The 16844-nt window shown below is 39.2% G+C and overlaps 1 protein-coding gene across 2 annotated transcripts in view; it reads right to left on the bottom strand.

The window, feature by feature from the left end:
* hivep3a (HIVEP zinc finger 3a) overlaps positions 1-14636 on the bottom strand; it is a 44235-nt gene extending 29599 nt beyond the window's left edge. For both annotated transcript variants that reach the window (XM_053490347.1, XM_053490349.1), the window contains exon 1: positions 14594-14636. The gene's annotated coding sequence lies outside the window, so the exon portion shown is untranslated. The remainder of the gene's footprint in view (positions 1-14593) is intronic.
* Positions 14637-16844: the final 2208 nt, after the last annotated feature.

Raw genomic sequence — 16844 nt, 5'->3', positions numbered from 1 at the left:
GGGTGACCACAGGGAGACCACAGGTCTGGATTAAATCAAAATTCCATCACTAACAAAGTCGGTGCTTGGAAGCTGGAGTTCAGGAAAACTCAATCCTACACTCCTTCAACAAACTTTCATATTCAGCGTGAGTCATTTTAGTTCCAGTAAAACTGTAACTGGTACAGCGGCCCTCGTTCCTCTTTTCAATTACCAAACATAGCCTTACTGTCACTCAGCGAGCTTCGGGGAAAACATATGATCTTCTTGGTGCTGAAACAAGTACAACTGGGAAAAGGAGGAGTTCTGTACAAAAGTTAGAGGAGTTTTTTTTTTTTTTTTTTTTTTTAGAAACAGATTCCATAGCCTCATGCTGGAGAATCTCTTTGAACCAAATATAACTCATAAACATAACTACTCTTTATATGAACCCAGGATTTTAAAACACGTTGAAGGAATGTGACAGGAATACAAGTGAGAAAAGTTTGGAATAAATTTGTTTAGATACTTATTTATTGATGCACAAAACGTTTCAAAAAAATTTTTTTAAGCCATTTTCTGTACTTTTATATCCCAGGAAATATTAAGGAAAAATAGTATATTAATATTATTTTAAAATAATAAAAAATATTATAATATTAATAGTCTATGAAATAAAAGCTGGACAAAAAGAAAGCAACAGAAAAAATAACTATTGATGAGCTTCTTGTTGTCACTCTGCTATTTAACAGATTTAACAAGTTGCGTTCAAGTCAAACCGAGACTTTTGATTGTGCAAAATATGAGAGTAAAAACTCCCTTTATTTCACTATATAATCTCCTGCTACACTCATCCCAGTGTTTCACTAGTGCTTGGACACCATCAGGTAGAACGTTTTCTCAGTACACCTGATCCAGGATCAGACAGTTGTCATTTATTAATGTAATGATGTAATCATTATTATTATAATGATAATTATAAATACATGAAGATAATATTCCATACTGTATTTTAAGAGGAAATCTATTATGCCTTTATTATGCAGTCATTTTTAGACATTCAGATGTGTGTGTGTGTGTGTGTGTGTGTGTGTGTGTGTGTGTGTGTACTAATGAGACCTATACATTCCTTGCTTTTATGTCCTTTTTCCATGTTCGTATTTGCCGTATTTTTTCTCTCCCCCTAATATGACCTCATTTAAGGAAATCCTTTCCCCAGCTTGTTGCTCTGCTGTTCTCTGGCAAGCCTGGCTCATCAGTAGTTTACTTTGAAACGTTATGATAACTTAGATAAATATTGAAATGGAATGTTTGGAGGAGGAGTGGAACAGAAAGAGTGGACAGTGAGAAATAAAATATCGAAATACGAAAAATGAGGACTCGTGAGACCTTAACCATGTTAAAGAAATACTGAAATATGGGACTTTTGATAGTTTCTCTCTCTCTCTCTCTCTCTCTCTCTCTCTCTCTCTATATATATATATATATATATATATATATATATATATATATATATATATATATATATATAATGTTATACATTGTGGTGATTTAAGTCTCCTTTTGCACGTCCACATGTACACCCACATGCTGTAGCTGTGACATGGTTGCTCTCCCAGTCTGTGAATAGTAGCATAAACATAACTCTCGAACACAGCTTCATTTTGCTATACTATTACATGAATGTGCGTTATATAAGATAGAATGTGCAGCAGTGCAGTTAACATAATCAACAAACACCCAAGTGGTATACTGATGACCATCACAAGTTTTATTACCTGAAGCATTTGTTTTTCTATTATATTAAACAACAAGTTGCAAACAATAACATTTACAGTAAAAAAAAAAAAGAAAAAAAAGAATGAAGAATCTTTTATGACTCAGAAGAACGAGTAGTCTCGGAGAGTGATTCGGTAATTTTTTACTGCGCAAATCATCGCGAAACCTCCGTAGGTTATGTACAGGAAACAGAATCGAGCGATTCTTTCTCAATGACTCTTCTACTCCGAGTCGTTCGTTCTTTTGTCACGTGACTCCCATAGACGCTACACACTGCAGTACACAGGAAACAGAATTGAACGGTTGTCAACGAGTCTTCGATCTTCGCTCTTTTTTCACGTGACTCCCATAGACGCTATAAAGTGCAATGGATTCAAAAGAACGAACGACTCGGACCAGAAGATATAAGAGGTGAGCTACTCATTCTGTTTATCATAATATGTCCTTAGCTGCATTGTCATATTTTTATAACTGGAACTATAGGCAAAGTTTGTATGTGTAGACGTATTGGGGGTCTGTTTATTGAAAATGCAACATTTTATTTTATTTCTGATCAAAAGAATGAAATGAACGAAATGACTCCAAAAAAAAGATTCGTTCATTTTGATGAACGAGATTTAAAGAACCGAGTCACTAAAATGATTTAAACTTTTCTTCACTAGTGCCAATCAAACCGCCGGGCACATATACAGTATACCCACACTGCAAGCAATCTGGGAACGCCAATCAGCCTAACATGCATGTCGAGAAGAAACTGGAGTACCCTGAGGAAACCCACCAAGCACGGGAAGAACATGCAAACTCATGAACATGCACACAGACCCGGAGGCGGGAATCGAACCTGGAGCCTGGAGGTGCAAGCCGACCGTGCTAATCACTGAGCCACAATTCTACATTAGTTCTCTGTTTATTATTAGGCTTAAATGATGAAGGTGTTTTTGCTGTACAGGTCCGTATGCACACAATATTGTATTATAAAGTGTTCTTTAGGTGTTCCGCGGACTGAAGAACGAGTACGGATTGCCTAGGTTAAGAAACACTGATCTATCGTTCAGTGCAGTTCATCCATTAACCACTTTCTGAATCATCTCCTGAATTTAAGTCTGAAGTTCATTCTGTATATCTAAAAGTAAAAGGTTTAAGGTTTTTTTTAAAAAAAACTACAGGAATCAAATAATTTTCTGTTTTCCCAGCAGTACAGCTGTAAAGGCAGATCATGCTGCTTGATAGCAAGATGATGTAATGCAGAAGGGCGCCAGACATATGTTCGCTGATTCCACGAACAGTGAATAAACAGAAATAATGAGAAACTCCACGAAATACCTCCACCTGCAATCAATAGCGCTCAACTCTAAGAAAGTGTAATGGCTAATTTGCAACGGCTTATGCTTTTCACAGAAATTTCTCATCAGCATTTCTCAGAGGAAAACAATATTCTCGACCAGCTGTGTTAACCGCATGTCAAAACCAGACTTGTTTTTGTTGTTGTTGTTTGTTTGGTTGTTGTTGTTCTTTATTTAATAGCACGTTAAACCTAAAACCTGACAACATTATCTGTATTATCTATCTGTACACCATGCAGGATGTGCAATAAATAAAAGTTTGCATGCACGTTCTTCAAATACTCTCTCATTGTCTATACCGCTTTATCCTGTACAGGGTCGCTGGGGGCCTTGAGCCTAACTATCCCGAAGTTTAAGTACTGTACATCGTCACACTGTAATAGTCAGCTACATCAACCATCAGGGCAGCATGATGCTGCACAGCTCTTTTCAGCTTGTTCGGAGTCACCTGAGGTGGGCCTAGCCATAGTTAGCCTAACTGAGGGTGACTAATCTGCCAGGGCTGTGACACAGTAGCCTACTGGCACATCGTGCACTGGCCCATGACTGGTCTTAGTATCTACTCTACTCTTTTTCCTACTCAATCACTGCTTTTTGCCCCACATTGTAAAGATTGAGAAGGTCTTGGTGACTCTTGGATGGCTAGCTGGCTGGCTGGCATGTTTCCACCTCTGCTTCCTCTACTGAACAGATCTGCCGTCTTAAATGGACAGGGAGATTTGGCACCCTCAGCCAGGTCACCCATGCCTCGGTATAAATGAACAACTGATGACTGTGACCTACTGTAGAAGTCTGGGAAACACTCTGGAATGCAATAGCCCCTACTACACAGGTATAGTGTGCCAATGTAAGTTGTTCCTGGAAGGGTGTGCACCCACAGGAACAGCTGAGGTTTTTTCAGGTACCCTCACCTGCCACATTTCCGTACGAGCCTGGTGTGATTTCTTTTCCCAATTCGGAAGTCCCTCAGGGTCCCTCCAGTTCAGTGAACTGCGTGATCTGATGATAAATCCTTTCCATGCTTTGGTGGATTCTTACATAATCTTGTGGTTGTCTGTTGCAGCAATCTAATTTGGCTAATCATTCGATGGCAGTTTTCAACAAAAACAAACGTTCCTTTTTTTTTTTTTTTTTTTGCTGAAACACACTATGGTGATATTTACCCTCGAGGGCGTCCATCTCATCATAGAACCAACTCATCTTCTGTGGAAAGACCACAGCTTATAGACAGGCTGCACACTGAGTTCCTGGAACCACCAATCTTGAAATGCCATTTTACCAGGCGCTACCCTACCAATCTTCTCATCTTGGCTATCATTTAGAGCTCAGTATCTACAAGGGCTGAGTGCATTTACTATCTCTAATTTTCCTTTTGGATTAGTCAGTCTGATTCCTCATGAAACCATATGTTCCTGTATGTTATCCACCCAAGGGGGGTTACTTGGGGTGATGTGGATCATCGCTAGCGATCCATTTCATTCAGTACCAGCACTACTTTTTGCAAATACTGCAATGACGTTGTTTTCACACAAATAACAAGGTATCCAGGTGACTCACACTGCATCTGGCTCCTATTAAGGATAACCACAGTTTCACAGGCACATCTGTAACCAATGCTTGATCATACTGTTGGGACAATCTGCTGATATGGCTACCGCAGTCCCAAATGAATGAAGTATGCACTGCTTTGTCAGGGTTTTAACACCAGGTGCAATTTGAATGTAGTTTGCTATTGCTGCCCCAGTCCACTATCATGTTAGCCAGTGGTGGACTGGTAATCTGGCATACGGTAGCATTTTCCGATGGGCAGATGCACCTTGGATAACACCTATCATTTATTGATTTTTGTCTACTGACCAGGCCGTAAAGCAGTACCAGCGGCCTATTGGTTTATTCTTTTATACTGACACTGGGCTAGCCTGATCACATCTCTTACTAGGTCACACTTTTTACACTATCTGTTCTCACTGTTTTATATTGTGGTGTTGCAAAAGGTGGAACTTTAAGGAGGACAGGTTGTTGAACATGGCCACTTCCAGTTAGAGGAGCCTGCAGAGAAGCTGGTATCTGATTGGGAAGCTAAGGAGTAACAGAGAGTCTCATGATGACAAAACTGATGACGATGATGATGATGATGGGCCAGGGGTAGCTCAGTGGTTAAGGCATTGGACTACGGTTCGGAAGATCCCAGGTTCAAACCCCACAACCGCCAAGTTGCCATTGTTGGGCCCCTGAGCAAGGCCCTTAACCCTCAACTGCTCAGATGTGTAATGAGATTAAAATGTAAGTCGCTCTGGATAAGAGCGTCTGCCAAATGCGTAAATGTAAATGATGATTAAACCATTTAATATCCATGGTAATAAGATCTCAATGCAGCATGACCAACTTGGAATCCTTTCTCTAGCTAGCATAGTTCTGCAGTCGCAACTTCAGGTGACTATTCTAACATTAACTAGTTAACATGTTAGTATTTACAGAAAACTTCAAGCACAGTACAATGATGAGACCCTTGTGCAACTGTTTAAGGATCCTAGCAGACGACTCCAGCCGTACTTGTGAACATTCAGCGAGTAGAACACGTAATACTTAAAACTTGGTGAATAACTTGTTGCCAATTTGCAGAAGACACACCTGTCCTTAAGAACTGTACGCACAATCATTCACAAACACCACTTGCACGTTACAGGAAATCAGATGGAAGTCATTGCCACATCCCAAATACGGTCCTGACCTCCTTTCAAGCCATTTCCCCATGTTTGGGGAGTTCCATCGTTTCAGACGTGAAGCAGGCAGTCCGATCATGGCTCGCGTGTACTAAGAAAGCATGAACTGAAAAGAAACTGAAGAAACTAGATCAAATGAACGGATCCATCTATTAAACTACCAACATATATATTTTTTGCTCATTACCGGTAATGTACTGTACTGTTTAATTGGTACAGCTTTTATCATTGTCTGGAAATTTCAATAATGCTTGACATGAATTTATAATCATGTTAAAGGTAAACACAAACTTTTTTTTTTTTTAAAGAGATTGTTCCAGTGGACACAGGGTGAACTTTGAAAAGCCTTCAGGATCACAATTACTTAAGACCTACAGTATTGGGGCTGTCTTCAGGATCCAGGATGTTTTTCAAGCCTTTGAGCCTTATTTAGTCTTGATGACCTAAAGATCTTTTAGAGTTTTAAACACCAACTATCAGACACCCTTGAGGCTAGTCTGAATGCCCACTGAACATCATAGCAACTTCTAAACAGACATGGATGGTCCCAGTCCATCGCCGATGCTAGTTCACTCTCTGGATCGATTGGAAACTCTGTGTTCTTGACCAAGATTACAAGACAAGAGTTCAGCTCTTGACCAAGGCTCTTAACACTGCCTGCTCCAGCAGCGTTGTATAAACGCTGACCCTGCCCTTTTAGCCCAGAGCAACAAAGCTGGGATATGCAAAGAATAAACAGTAATGTATATGTGATGAATAAAGACCCTGTATCCTGCATGACCCTGACCAGGATAAAGCATTTACTGAAGGTAAATGAATAGAGGAATCTCTTGTTTCTATTGTCTGCCATCATGAATGTTGGAACGCAAAGAAGGATGAGAGTCGAGATTTGAAAGAAAGCAATGTTGTTGTTGTTGGTGCTGGTGGTGGTGGTGGTGGTGTTCCTGTTCTGTTTCATTTATTACTACTACTCCAATTACAGCCATGTACCGAAAAATCTGTTGTCTTACTCGGCTGCATTATACCTGGACTGGAAACCTAAACCGGACCAGCTGTAAAATCTGGAAAGAGTTCTAAGCTTGTGCAAAGTCACAGCCTGTAATTCATCATGGAGCTTTCCTGATGCGTCATGATCTCAGAGCTCCAGTACCATTCTAAATTGGGCCAAAGAAACCAAGCAAATTTGGACCTGAAAGGTAAAACGCTCTTATTTATTGGCACGGGACGGATTTAATTCCCACGGAGTTGTGCTCGTATTACTCATATTAAGTGTGGAGAAATCAAACTCCGTCCTGGCTCTGATGACACTCAATCAGAGTGCCGTTTGGGCTCGGGGCCTATCAGTTTTACAATCAAGGCTTTATTCCCCTGGGCTAACGGCAACGACTTTAAGGGTGATTACAGAAGGATTGTCTTAAGTACCTCAGAGCAAAAAGGCACTGTAAGTTAAATCATATCCTGGCAGAACTCTCTTAACAAGGAGGGGTGTCGGGTTACAGAGAGTTACGGGAATGACGGTTAAGGTGTGTCTAGTTTTGGATATTTGGGATTATTTGTCAGAGGTTCTAATAATGTACCAGAGCAGCAGTTGTACAGTAGGTTACATGTCTAAAAATAGATCCGGTACAAGAACACACTTCAGTCACTGAATATTTTAAAATCCGTGTCCATGAATCGGACACTTTTAACGATACAGTGCTGGCCAAAAACTAAACCATACACGGGTTTTTTTTTTTTTTTTTTTTTTTTAAAGAAAAGCTGTTTTGTAAAGAATCTTTTTCAAATCTGGACCCGAATTTTTTTCATGCACACCCTGTAAACCTCTCAGTTTTTAGTTTTTTCTCTGCACTGTCATTACATTCTACTGTATTATTTCCTTCACTGTGAAATATAAGGTGGAGGAGGGTGATTTGTTAATAACCACTTCCTGTGCTTCAACAGGCAATAATAAGTCATCAAGAGCTATGTAATATTTGTTAAAATAATAATAATGAAACCATGGCCACAACATTAGATAATACAGTGAGGCCACGTATAAGGAGAAAGCATTTGTAGGGATCCAACAGTGCAACAGGATCTATTCTCCTCGTGTTGGTGTGTCTGAAAAGACAATGTAATCTTGACGTTTCTAAAGATCATAAATTGACCGTGAGGTCCATCCAATTCCAAATTAAACACCTAAAGGGACCCTTTGCTATGCAAAATTCACTTCTTAATTTTAAGACATTTATCACCAGTTCGACAAAAAAGTGAAAATGTGCCTGCTTTGTTGTTTTCCTGGTTTTAATATGCCTATTATACAGTAATTGTCCCCTAATGTGACCTCATATAGGATGAATCCCCCACCTCTGATGTTGTATGGAGGGGCGTGGCTCAACAGTGCCTCATTTACATAGACACTGAAATAGAGCGCTCAAAGGAGGAGTGAAACAGAGGTGTGAAATCCTTTAGTAAAAACTTTAGTAAAATATGGGACCTTTAACATTGAAACAACAAAAGTGAAACATTTAATGCATTCTGGATGCTATCGATACATCTTCTGTATGTATATTTATAGAGAATCTACAGTACAGACCCATCCATCCATCTAGGAACGTCTGTAGTCCCACTGGGGAACGTGGAGGCCAATGGTGACCATTGGTTTTATTCCCATTTTACGTCCGTGGTAGGACCTCCAGTCAAGATTCACACACTAGAGGCAATCTGGGAATGCTAATTAGCCTAATCTGCATGTCTTTGGAAGAAAACAGGAGGAAACCTACCAAGAATGGGGAGAAGATGCTAAGTCCATGCACACAGATGGGAATCAAACCCAGACTCTAGAAAAATAGGATGACAGTCCAAACCACTAAGGGCCTGTCCACACGGAGACGCGTTTCGCTGTATACGTATAAATTTTTTATTGTACTGGCGTTGCGTCCACACGGATCCGGCGTTTTATACCGCTATTTTTTGAAACCGGGTCCCAAAGTGGATAAATCTGAAAACGACACCCTTGCGTCTTCGTGTGTACGGCCAATCCGTATATTTTGTGAAACGATGATGTCATCACATCACGTGTCGACTGCGTCACACGTAACAGCAACAACAGTAATGGCGGACTACATGATTGTGTTCGTGTTGCTACAAAGCCTGCTAGCTTTATTACAGCAAAATCTATTGCTTCTATGCAACTGTTATGAGCAACAAGCGATAATGGACAACACCATCTTGGTTTATATAAAGCGCGAAGGTTATGCGCATGCTCAAAGACTTCCTCTCTGTGTATAGTGTATCTCTATGGCAAAATTACAGCGCCCCATACTGGTCTGGCATATATACTACACCGTTTTCAGTGGTTTCGTGTGTACGCAAATGTTTTTAGAACGAGGGAAAAAAATGATCGGATAGGGAACGCAACGGCTTCGTGTGGACTAACCCTAAGTCACTGTGCCACTATGTTCCAAACCCACTTATATTGATTTTTTTAGCCAATCATGGCCATTTTGAAGCTCACACAAAAGAGTGTGTTATACCAGTTTGAAAAGGTATGGTCAGGGGCCTCAAGTGCATTGGACACGATTAAATTAGGGGAAACACTGGAACAAAAAAAAAAAAACAGTTATAGAAAAGGGAGTTAGACATTTTTGCAGAAAGTGCAAAAACAATACCAAATTTGGAACCATAAGAGCAAAACATAAATCCACACCCGCAAATTTGGATGTAAAAGACAGCAGCGAATCAAAAAAACGAAACCATACACCCAAAATCACACCAACAAAATTAGAAACATAACAGTAAAAAAAAAATAAACACTTGAAAACAAACTTAAAAAAAAGGATCTTTAATGAACATTGCACGCATATGTTCGTGCAGTATGGAGTCATTATTTTTCCTGAGTAACCCAAGTGCCTTTTGAAGTGTTTCAAATGTTTACATGCTCATATTAATGCCTTTGATGCGTATCTAAAGTAACATCAACTTAACGCCCTTAACAAAAAATGAGCAGGAAAGCATAAAGCATCAGTGGATTCATTCAGGCTCGTATTTCCCATTACTGTACACATGCTTTCCTCTTACTGTAAACATACTCTATTCATTTTCTCTCTCTCTCTTGCGTACACATGCAGTAACCAATCAGCAACAAGGACGTGACATTTAATAAAGGCAGACTCTTTTTGTTTGGAATGATAACATTTCTTTCTGCGTTAACTGTCATGTTTTAGGTTTGTTTTGTTAAGGTGTTGTGCATTTACTGTATGTAGAACACGTGAGGCAGAAATCATCTTTAAAAGACTCAGTGTGCACGAAGTGGGATTGATCGAGGGAAATACCTGAAAGGGCTTAAGTCAGGGAGTGGAAGTGTTTATTCAGGTGAGGTGTGGCATTTGCTTTTTTTTTTTTTCCCACCTGGACTTTCAACTAGCTTGTAAAATCATACGATTCCTGTAAGTGGTACCACAAACCAGCTTGACAGTCCACATTTCCCTTGCTTGACGGATGCAATAACAAGTCCCTGGATGTGAGGAGGTTCAACAGGAAGGTCTCTAACGAAACGACACGTCCAATGGATAACCCATTTCTCAAAATGTAAAAATCTTAATTTGGTCTAAGGAGTTTGGGGAGGGGATGTGTGCCCGCTTGGCACACATGGCAGGTCCAAAAACAAATCCCTAGCCGTGTTGGTGTGCCATGTTAAGCATGTGTTGAGCAAATCCGGAAAAAGGCTCGTATAGTGACTTGCAAAAAGAGGCTACTAGTGTGGATATACGGTATAGCGTGTGTTATTAGACAGCATGTGCATTAGATAATGCTATTAGAAGGGTGGGTCTGAGAACATCTGAAACAGGAATCTCCCATGTGAATGGCCACTGGGAGCTGCAGCCTTCTAAGGGCAGCTCATCATTACAGGGCAAATTCATATTAGATGCATTCGAACAGATTTATTCGTAAATTGTTCGTGCAAATATTTACACGAGATATATGGTACTTTGAGAAAAAAAAAAAAAAACTTATCCCATTTGTGATTCGGAGAATGTTTAATGTCATTTCATACTAATAGCGTTACCAAAAAAAAAAAAATCCCCACAAATATACATAAAGCCATAAATAAAGGCACATAAAAAAACAGATATTTTAATTATAAATGGGCTGCAATTAATCATTTGTTGCCCTTTGATCATGTTTTAATGCTGTGAATCAAACACTGTATTAGAGCCAGCACTAAGTGACTGATGATTGATCGATCCGGCCGGTCTCAAGTTGCATTGTGCCATATATTCCCAAGTGTGCTATATGTGACATATATGATACACATAGGGTGATATACTCGCCATGACATCCTACTGTACTGCCAATATACTGTATCATTAAGGAAAGACAAGTCAAACTCCTGTCAGCTAGGAACAGGAATCTCAGGCTACAGTTTGCATGGGGTCACCAAAACTTGACAACAGAAGCCTGGAAAAATGTTGCCAGGTCACGTTGAACATGACATTAGCAGGGTAGGGTCAGAATTTGGCATGAACAAAAAGTAAGCATGAAAGGATCCATCCTGTTTCCTATCAATGGTTCAGGTTGCTTTTGGCGGTGTGATGGTACTGTATAAGGAATATTTTCTTGGGCCACTTATTACCAATTTCGTTTAAATGCCACAGCTGACCATCCCGTTATGACCACAGGATAATAAGCCATGTCACAAAGCAAAAATTATCTCAAACATGACTTCACAGTCACCAAATCTCAATCCAACAGAGCACCTTTGGGATATGGTGGAACGGAAGATTCGCATCATGGATGTGCCGCAAGTGCGGGATACTTTCATGTCAATATGGACCAAAATCTCTGAATGTGCTTCTAGCACCTTGTTAAATCTATGCCATGAATAATTAAGGCAATTCTAAAGGCAAAGGGGGGTCCAACTCAATACTAGCAAAGTGTATCTACTGTAATAATGTGTATAATAAAAAATATAAACAAAATAATTATATTTTCCGTCTTTTCCTATAAAGGATCAGTGAGCTGCCAATCATGAAGTCATGAGCTCATCACCAAGTTGCACTGTTACCTATTCAATTGCTTACAGCAACAAACAGCAATAAAACTGTACTTTTTATTACATAAAAATATTTATTACATAAACTTTACTGTTCATAAAGATCAAGTTGAATGTATTTATTTTTTTGCTCATTCTAAAACCGGTTTCCTGTAATCCAGTAAAAACCAACATGGCTATATGGTAATACAAACCACCGTGCTGTAGAATGGAAAACCACACGCCTTAATCTGACACTGTGCTAATCATCACGGTCTGGAAACGAGAAATGTCAACCACATCCAGCCTGCTGTTTGCCTCTGCTAAGATTTCAGAACCGGTGGCTTATTTGTCCTGACTTGCCCTCCGTCTCGCTTTCCTTCTGGACGACAGCTTACACTCATCCTGGAAAACGAGGAAACACTTGGACCTGCCTTTGGCTCGTGTTATTTCTACAGTACACTCCCTTTCCATATCATTGAGGCAGCACTTTTAAGCGCGCACATTTTGTACCTTCAGTGTGCATCTTTTACCTTAAAAGGGGCGTGTAGTGTAAATTTAAAGCCTGAATCTTAAAACTAGTTTTAAAAAAAGAGTCCAAATTACAAATGCTAGCTCGGGTATAAGGGACACCATGGATGACAACGCATCGTGAAACTTCGCAAACACCTATCCAGATGCCAGTTGGCAAAACTGGTCAAACTGGTTGGCATCTTTGAGTGCTGGTAAATGGAAACAGTTTCTGGATAAACCACTACTAATGCAGTGAGGTAATTCGTCAATCTCAAACATGTATAAATCAATGTAGTGCCTGGAAAATCCATCAGAATTGTCTCATCTCATCATCTATACCGCTTCAATCTGTATACAAAGGCAATTTGGGCCAATTAGGGTTCCTGGAGCCTATTTCAGGAGGGTGTATGAGGCGGGGTACACATGGGGTGCCAATCCATAGCAGGGCACACATACACACACACTCACACACTATTTGGGCCAATTAGCACCAACTAACACCAAGTAGACTAATCAGCATGTCTTTGGACTTTGGGAGGAAACCGGAGCACTGGAAGGAAACCAACCAAGTGCGGGGGGAACACAATGCAAACACCATGCAAATTACACAATGTGGGACTCAAACCCGGACCCTTGAGGCACAAGGCAACAGTGCTAACCTTAAAGCCACCATGCTGCCCCATCAGCCAAAACATGGTATAGGTGCTAAAAATTGTCTCACCTACTGTACTGTCTGTGACGTTTTTGAATTTGAATCTTTCAAAGATCTCAACTAACACTGGCTGAATTAGATTTCACATGAAAATATGTAAACCTGAAAAAGTGTATTATTCTAATATGCTAAATTGTTAGGATATTGCCACATTAATTTGACATGGTTACGGACACTACAGATTTTTAAGCTTTTACCAAAAAACTATTTAAGCAACAATTTTTACGGCTCATATGCTTCTAGAAGCTTACACCAATCTAAGTATTAATACAATATAAATAATTTGCATTTTAAATTAATATTGTTTCAAGCAAGATTGAAAAAATGGCCATTTTTTGGTTTGTGTGTGTGTGTGTGTATAAAACAATCTCTCCAAAACGGCTAAGCAACTTGAAATTTTTAGGGAAGCAAAATTGCTCACTAACATGTTGCTTGAACTTCAGATGTAGCTTCTTTAAAACACAATATCTGTATTGGTGCTGATTTTATTATAATATTTTTATTAATAAATATTATGATAATAATAATAATCATAATAATAATAATAATAATAATGATGTACAACATAATAATAATAATTATTATTATTATGTTATACATTATTATTATTATTAACATTATGCTATATATTATTATTATTATTATTATTATTATTATTATTATGATATGATGATGATGATGATTATTATTATTATTATTATTATTATTATTATTATTATTATTATTAAATCAGCACCAATAATGTGTTTTGGCTGTGTGCATTGTTATTAATATTTTTTGTCCCAACCAATAGGGAGTTGTACAGTACAAATTAGGAATCACTGATATTGGACATCACACACACACACACACACACATCCATAACACTGAGAGACTCAAATTATTGATTGCACAAAAAAAGCAGAAGAAAGTGTGTCCAGTCTAACAAAGACGCTGCCAAATTAAACACACACACACACACACACACACACTAGCCTGGATGCGCGGCTTGACATAACCTTGATGCTTTTTGAGCGCTTATGTAACGCGCTATTGATCATTTCGGCTCGCAAGAACAATGCGGAGAGGATCCCCATGCACCTACCTGCAAGAAGAAAAAAAAAAAACGGCCCATCATCATCATCATCATCATCAAGAGCATGTTCCCCATCTCTTTGATGATGCACTGTTTAGTTCATTTAAACCCCTTTGATCGCGTGTCCTTTGTTTTCCAAACAACGCGCTTCAAAGCGTTGGGATATTATTCCCAAAGGAAAAAAAATTATATATATATATATATATATATATATATATATATATATATATATATATATACTGAGAATTAACCAAACTGATTAAGCTTCATTCATTCGTTCCGGAAGTTTCTGAACCCGATCGTCCGTTAATTCTTCACTTCACTCACTCGTGCACGCGCGCTGCATCTTCTCTCGATCTTTATACATTTGTGTATGAACGAGTCCGATCGATAGCTCCAGTACTATGCGGGACTGTCCGATCTGAACTATGCGCAGTACATTGTGTGATCCAGCGCTGACTGATACAAAAGCGGTACCTGAAAGCGGCCGCCGCCGCCGCGCTCGTCTCGGAGGAGGAGATGGAGATGGAGAGGGAGATGTCCTGGGCGCCTCGCAACGCCTCAGCGTGGTCGCTTTTATTAGGTCAAAGCCCGAGTCCGGAGAAGCGGATCGTCGGCCATGCCTCCCCAGCTCCTGTCTTCTGGGCTGCAATCTCACACTGCTCCAGCATGGGGAAACCACGCCCCCTCTGTGCACTGGCTGTCAGTGCCTCCACTGCCATGCTCTGTGTGTGTGTGTGTGTGTGTGTGAGGTCAAGCCAGTCCTCATTGTGTGTACTGTTTTGCTGCATGTTCATCTGCTACCATGTAGCTCTAAGATCATACAGTTAATGTACTTTGATGATCACACAGCTGTACATAAAAAAAAAAATGCTGGGTTGTTTCTGTAAACGCACTGTTGGTTTGTTCAAGCTGGCACAACTGGTTTATTCTTTATTCTCTGAAAAAAAAACAAAAATGTTTGAAATATTAGTTATTGTGTCACAAAGCCTAGTTTTAGGCGCTGTTTAAGCGAGAATGTGCTGTATGTGTGTACAGCTTAAAACATCGATCGGTTATTAAAGATGGCGTCTATTTAAAAAAAATGTCATAACGATTTCGGAGATTTGAGCCCCAGGCAGGTAATACAGGTATCATGTAGACGCCTCACCTCGGAAAAAAAACCGATTGCGAGCAGTGCGTTTTGCGAGTGTTCCGCAACACAAGCAAAGATTTTTAATAAATTTTGACTTGGAAAACAAACAAGTCTTGGTTTACGAGCAACAAGTATCATGTATCACGCATGCGCTTCTTGTTTTGACTCTGAGCGTCACATGATCACAACTGACCAACGTTTTTTCTCTCTCTTGTGTGGCGGAATTGTGGGTAATCGTCTCCCCTGCTGGGTCTTGGTGCGCGTCTCTTACTGGTATAATCAACATCCAGGTTAATTTGTTTTATTTTTACTTTACAGCAGTGAATCCATTAGTGTGTCGCTCAATCAAGTGTCATTAAAGAGATTTCTTGTTTATTTTTCCGATTAAACATTGTTTCTGTTGTGTTCATGCAGAGTGGGGAAAGGGTAACTGTGTAAGACGAGAAGGGGGAGTTTTTTTATGTACTTATTTTTCTGGGCTGTGGAACGAATAATTTGAGTTTTCATTATTTCTTATGGGAAAATCCGATTTGGTTTACGAGTCTTTTGGAATACGAATTCCAACGAATCATGCTCGATGCAACATGTCCTGTACGCTGTGTTCCATTTGCAATATACCCGGTGTCCTCAAACCCTCTAGTGTGCACTTCAAAGTCAAGTCCATTCTTTATGTTCTTGAAATTGAGACATGGCATGACAACTTTCTGTATTCGTCACTTCTGAAGCGAGGGGTACGCCACTTAAAGCTGGCAGTATTTTTAATATTTTGAAAAGGTAATATAAATTTTTACCTAAACTTTAAGGTTTGTAGTTGGAACAAGCTCATTTACATGTTTATTCGCTTGTCCACTTTAATATGAGGGTGTGTTGAGTTCATGTTTTTTATTCTGTGCCAATAGTCGGCTGGACTGTATTTTTTTGAGAAAAGTGGGTTTGTAGCACACACAAATAAAAAAACTAAATTTACGTATTAAGTAATTTTAAGTAATTTTAGGTAAATTACTAGTAATCTTCACTAAAGCTGTGTGTGGAAAGTCTGTTGACAAATTTTATAATATTTAATATTTAATAAAGTTAGGTGTAGTTTAAAACAAGCTTTTTTCATTCTTATGAAATATTTATTATAAGTTGTAAATTCATCACTTAAATATCGTATTCATCTAGGGTTTGTTGAGAATTTAAAAAGGGGTGAATGTCTCATATTAAATCCAGATGGAATGCCGTATCCTGTTATCCCTCACATGTTATATAGTAAGGTAAAATTAGTCAGAAGTAAACATTAAATTCATGTTCACGTTATGTATTTTTGTGTATTAATAAGAGAAAGAAACATTTTGCATTAAATCCATATGTAGTTGTATGTCCTTAACAAAAATGCTTGATGTAAATGTTAGTTATATTGCAACACTAAGTGATGGTGTGTAATCCACAGGTGGGGACCAACATGATGGGAATGATATCTGCAAAATATGGAGATGATTGGAGCATTGTTCCATGTTTTGTGCCTTGGGGATGAGACAAGAGGAACCTGACAGACCTTTCCCATTGTTGGAGGCAATGCTGTTGATACAGACTCCACTTTGGTGGAGGTCG

This window comes from Clarias gariepinus, chromosome 28 (genome assembly GCF_024256425.1).
Source record: "Clarias gariepinus isolate MV-2021 ecotype Netherlands chromosome 28, CGAR_prim_01v2, whole genome shotgun sequence".
Lineage (NCBI taxonomy): Eukaryota > Metazoa > Chordata > Actinopteri > Siluriformes > Clariidae > Clarias > Clarias gariepinus.
This window is presented reverse-complemented; position numbering and strand designations above follow the sequence as displayed.